The sequence below is a fragment of the Xenopus tropicalis genome, chromosome 4 (genome assembly GCF_000004195.4).
Source record: "Xenopus tropicalis strain Nigerian chromosome 4, UCB_Xtro_10.0, whole genome shotgun sequence".
In the NCBI taxonomy this organism is placed as follows: Eukaryota; Metazoa; Chordata; class Amphibia; order Anura; family Pipidae; genus Xenopus; species Xenopus tropicalis.
This window is the reverse complement of record NC_030680.2, coordinates 167,698-173,697: the sequence shown is the minus strand read 5'-3', so window position 1 is coordinate 173,697 and position 6,000 is coordinate 167,698. Positions and strand designations below refer to the sequence as shown.

General features: G+C 60.6%; 1 protein-coding gene across 4 annotated transcripts in view; it reads left to right on the top strand.

Annotated features, from left to right (window-relative positions):
- The first annotated feature begins 203 nt into the window (after window positions 1–203).
- The window catches only part of nap1l4 (nucleosome assembly protein 1like 4), a 28,469-nt gene continuing 22,672 nt past the window's right edge, over window positions 204–6,000 (top strand). For 2 of the 4 annotated variants that reach the window (XM_031900297.1, XM_031900299.1), the window contains exon 1: window positions 204–308. The gene's annotated coding sequence lies outside the window, so the exon portion shown is untranslated. 4 annotated transcript variants of the gene reach the window in all.

Below are 6,000 nucleotides of genomic sequence, written 5' to 3'. Positions count from 1 at the left end.
GCTCGTCGTCACGCCAGTAATGCGGCGACGTGTTGCGTCATTGCGCTTACGTGGAGCATTCCGGTGCGTCTTTACGCTTACGTTATGACGCACCGCAATGCGCTTATGTGATGCGTCATTACGCTTACGTGGAACCGCAATGCTCCTATGTGGTGCGTCATTACGCTTACGTTGGGACGGAATGTGCCTGCCCGTGCGTCAGGACGCATACGTGAGCCGTGACGCCATAGTCTCGCGAGATTATATAGGTAACGGGAGTTGTTTCTGTCAGACAGAGGGGAGGAGTTTGTACTTATTGTGCGGGACGTGTGAGTATCTGCCCGGGACCGTGTGAGGAGCGGGGGGAGTGGCCTGTAACAGCGGGGCTTGTTGGGCGTCTCTTTCCCCCCTGGTACCGACATTACTGTGTCCTGTAACTGTAACTCCCCAACATGTGTCCTGCCCTGTCCCCTACATATGTGGGTACAGCCCCCTGCCTGGGGATATATGTGGGTACAGCCCCCCTGCCTGGGGATATATGTGGGTACAGCCCCCCTGCCTGGGGATATATGTGGGTACAGCCCCCTGCCTGGGGATATATGTGGGTACAGCCCCCTGCCTGGGGATATATGTGGGTACAGCCCCCCTGCCTGGGGATATATGTGGGTACAGCCCCCTGCCTGGGGATATATGTGGGTACAGCCCCCTGCCTGGGGATATATGTGGGTACAGCCCCCTGCCTGGGGATATATGTGGGTACAGCCCCCCTGCCTGGGGATATATGTGGGGTACAGCCCCCTGCCTGGGGATATATGTGGGTACAGCCCCCCTGCCTGGGGATATATGTGGGTACAGCCCCCTGCCTGGGATATATGTGGGTACAGCCCCCCTGCCTGGGGATATATGTGGGTACAGCCCCCCTGCCCTGGGGATATATGTGGGGTACAGCCCCCCTGCCTGGGGATATATGTGGGTACAGCCCCCTGCCTGGGGATATATGTGGGGTACAGCCCCCTGCCTGGGGATATATGTGGGGTACAGCCCCCCTGCCTGGGGATATATGTGGGTACAGCCCCCCTGCCTGGGGGATATATGTGGGTACAGCCCCCCTGCCTGGGGATATATGTGGGGTACAGCCCCTGCCGGGGATATGTGGGGTACGCCCCCTGCCTGGGGATATATGTGGGTACAGCCCCCTGCCTGGGGATATATGTGGGTACAGCCCCCCTGCCTGGGATATATGTGGGTACAGCCCCCCTGCCTGGGGATATATGTGGGTACAGCCCCCCTGCCTGGGGATATATGTGGGTACAGCCCCCCTGCCTGGGGATATATGTGGGTACAGCCCCCTGCCTGGGATAATGGGTAAGCCCCTGGGATATGTGGGTACAGCCCCCCTGCCTGGGGATATATGTGGGTACAGCCCCCCTGCCTGGGGATATATGTGGGTACAGCCCCCCTGCCTGGGGATATATGTGGGTACAGCCCCCCTGCCTGGGGATATATGTGGGTACAGCCCCCCTGCCTGGGATATATGTGGGTACAGCCCCCCTGCCTGGGGATATATGTGGGTACAGCCCCCTGCCTGGGGATATATGTGGGTACAGCCCCCTGCCTGGGATATATGTGGGTACAGCCCCCCTGCCTGGGGATATATGTGGGTACAGCCCCCCTGCCTGGGGATATATGTGGGTACAGCCCCCTGCCTGGGGATATATGTGGGGTACAGCCCCCTGCCTGGGGATATATGTGGGGTACAGCCCCCCTGCCTGGGGATATATGTGGGTTACAGCCCCCTGCCTGGGGAATATTATGTGGGTACAGCCCCCCTGCCTGGGGATATATGTGGGTACAGCCCCCTGCCTGGGGATATATGTGGGTACAGCCCCCTGCCTGGGGATATATGTGGGTACAGCCCCCCTGCCTGGGGATATATGTGGGTACAGCCCCCCTGCCTGGGGATATATGTGGGTACAGCCCCCCTGCCTGGGGATATATGTGGGTACAGCCCCCCTGCCTGGGGATATATGTGGGTACAGCCCCCCTGCCTGGGGATATATGTGGGTACAGCCCCCCTGCCTGGGGATATATGTGGGTACAGCCCCCTGCCTGGGGATATATGTGGGGTACAGCCCCCCTGCCTGGGGATATATGTGGGTACAGCCCCCCTGCCTGGGGATATATGTGGGTACAGCCCCCTGCCTGGGGATATATGTGGGTACAGCCCCCCTGCCTGGGATATATGTGGGTACAGCCCCCCTGCCTGGGGATATATGTGGGTACAGCCCCCCTGCCTGGGGATATATGTGGGGTACAGCCCCCCTGCCTGGGGATATATGTGGGTACAGCCCCCCTGCCTGGGGATATATGTGGGTACAGCCCCCCCTGCCTGGGATATATGTGGGTACAGCCCCCTGCCTGGGGATATATGTGGGTACAGCCCCCCTGCCTGGGGATATATGTGGGTACAGCCCCTGCCTGGGGAATATATGTGGGTACGCCCCCTGCCTGGGGATATATGTGGGTACAGCCCCCCTGCCTGGGGATATATGTGGGTACAGCCCCCTGCCTGGGGATATATGTGGGTACAGCCCCCTGCCTGGGGATATATGTGGGTACAGCCCCCCTGCCTGGGGATATATGTGGGGTACAGCCCCCTGCCTGGGGATATATGTGGGGTACAGCCCCCTGCCTGGGGATATATGTGGGTACAGCCCCCTGCCTGGGGATATATGTGGGTACAGCCCCCTGCCTGGGGATATATGTGGGTACAGCCCCCTGCCTGGGGATATATGTGGGTACAGCCCCCTGCCTGGGATATATGTGGGGTACAGCCCCCTGCCTGGGGATATATGTGGGTACAGCCCCCTGCCTGGGATATATGGCCCCCTGCCGGGGATATATGTGGGTACAGCCCCCCTGCCTGGGGATATATGTGGGTACAGCCCCCCTGCCTGGGGATATATGTGGGGTACAGCCCCCTGCCTGGGGATATATGTGGGTACAGCCCCCTGCCTGGGGATATATGTGGGTACAGCCCCCCTGCCTGGGGATATATGTGGGTACAGCCCCCTGCCTGGGGATATATGTGGGGTACAGCCCCCTGCCTGGGGATATATGTGGGGTACAGCCCCCTGCCTGGGGATATATGTGGGTACAGCCCCCCTGCCTGGGATATATGTGGGGTACAGCCCCCTGCCTGGGGATATATGTGGGGTACAGCCCCCTGCCTGGGGATATATGTGGGTACAGCCCCTGCCTGGGGATATATGTGGGTACAGCCCCCTGCCTGGGGATATATGTGGGTACAGCCCCCCTGCCTGGGGATATATGTGGGGTACAGCCCCCCTGCCTGGGGATATATGTGGGTACAGCCCCTGCCTGGGGATATATGTGGGTACAGCCCCCCTGCCTGGGGATATATGTGGGTACAGCCCCCCTGCCTGGGGATATATGTGGGGTACAGCCCCCCTGCCTGGGGATATATGTGGGGTACAGCCCCCCTGCCTGGGATATATGTGGGTACAGCCCCCCTGCCTGGGGATATATGTGGGGTACAGCCCCCTGCCTGGGGATATATGTGGGTACAGCCCCCCTGCCTGGGGATATATGTGGGTACAGTCCCCTGCCTGGGGATATATGTGGGTACAGCCCCCTGCCTGGGATATATGTGGGTACAGCCCCCCTGCCTGGGGATATATGTGGGTACAGTCCCCTGCCTGGGGATATATGTGGGGTACAGCCCCCCTGCCTGGGGATATATGTGGGTACAGCCCCCTGCCTGGGGATATATGTGGGGTACAGCCCCCTGCCTGGGGATATATGTGGGGTACAGCCCCCTGCCTGGGGATATATGTGGGGTACAGCCCCCTGCCTGGGGATATATGTGGGTACAGCCCCCCTGCCTGGGGATATATGTGGGTACAGCCCCCCTGCCTGGGGATATATGTGGGTACAGCCCCCCTGCCTGGGGATATATGTGGGTACAGCCCCCCTGCCTGGGGATATATGTGGGTACAGCCCCCCTGCCTGGGGATATATGTGGGTACAGCCCCCCTGCCTGGGGATATGTGGGTACAGCCCCCTGCCTGGGGATATATGTGGGTACAGCCCCCTGCCTGGGGATATATGTGGGTACAGCCCCCTGCCTGGGGATATATGTGGGGTACAGCCCCCTGCCTGGGGATATATGTGGGGTACAGCCCCCCTGCCTGGGGATATATGTGGGGGTACAGCCCCCTGCCTGGGGATATATGTGGGGTACAGCCCCCCTGCCTGGGGATATATGTGGGGTACAGCCCCCCTGCCTGGGGATATATGTGGGGTACAGCCCCCTGCCTGGGGATATATGTGGGGTACAGCCCCCTGCCTGGGGATATATGTGGGTACAGCCCCCTGCCTGGGGATATATGTGGGGTACAGCCCCTGCCTGGGGATATATGTGGGTAACAGCCCCCCTGCCTGGGGATATATGTGGGTACAGCCCCCCTGCCTGGGGATATATGTGGGTACAGCCCCCCTGCCTGGGGATATATGTGGGTACAGCCCCCCCTGCCTGGGGATATATGTGGGGTACAGCCCCCCTGCCTGGGGATATATGTGGGTACAGCCCCCCTGCCTGGGGATATGTGGGTACAGCCCCCTGCCTGGGGATATATGTGGGTACAGCCCCCTGCCTGGGGATATATGTGGGTACAGCCCCCTGCCTGGGGATATATGTGGGGTACAGCCCCCTGCCTGGGGATATATGTGGGGTACAGCCCCCTGCCTGGGGATATATGTGGGGTACAGCCCCCTGCCTGGGGATATATGTGGGTACAGCCCCCTGCCTGGGGATATATGTGGGTACAGCCCCCCTGCCTGGGGATATATGTGGGTACAGCCCCCCTGGCCTGGGGATATATGTGGGTACAGCCCCCCTGCCTGGGGATATATGTGGGTACAGCCCCCCTGCCTGGGGATATATGTGGGTACAGCCCCCCTGCCTGGGGATATATGTGGGTACAGCCCCCCTGCCTGGGGATATATGTGGGGTACAGCCCCCCTGCCTGGGGATATATGTGGGGTACAGCCCCCTGCCTGGGGATATATGTGGGTACAGCCCCCTGCCTGGCGGATATATGTGGGTACAGCCCCCTGCCTGGGGATATATGTGGGTACAGCCCCCTGCCTGGGGATATATGTGGGTACAGTCCCCTGCCTGGGGATATATGTGGGTACAGCCCCCCTGCCTGGGGATATATGTGGGTACAGCCCCCCTGCCTGGGGGATATATGTGGGTACAGCCCCCCTGCCTGGGGATATATGTGGGTACAGCCCCCTGCCTGGGGATATATGTGGGGTACAGCCCCCCTGCCTGGGGATATATGTGGGGTACAGCCCCCCCTGCCTGGGGATATATGTGGGGTACAGCCCCCCCTGCCTGGGGATATATGTGGGGTACAGCCCCCTGCCTGGGGATATATGTGGGTACAGCCCCCCTGCCGGGGATATTGGGTACAGCCCCCTGCTGGGGATATATGTGGGTACAGCCCCCCTGCCTGGGGATATATGTGGGGTACAGCCCCCTGCCTGGGGATATATTGTGGGTACAGTGGGGTACAGCCCCCTGCCTGGGGATATATGTGGTACAGCCCCCTGCCTGGGAATGTGGGTACAGCCCTCTGCCTGGGATATATGTGGGGTACAGGCCCCCTGCCTGGGGATATATGTGGGTACAGCCCCTGCCTGGGGATATATGGGCCCCCTGGGGATACAGACAGGCCCCTGCCTGGGGATATATGTGGGTACAGTCCCCTGCCTGGGGATATATGTGGGGTACAGCCTCCCTGCCTGGGATATATGTGGGTACAGCCCCCCTGCCTGGGGATATATGTGGGTACAGCCCCCTGCCTGGGATATATGTGGGTACAGCCCCGCCTGCCTGGGGATATATGTGGGTACAGCCCCCCTGCCTGGGGATATATGTGGGTAACAGCCCCCTGCCTGGGGATATATGTGGGTACAGCCCCCCTGCCTGGG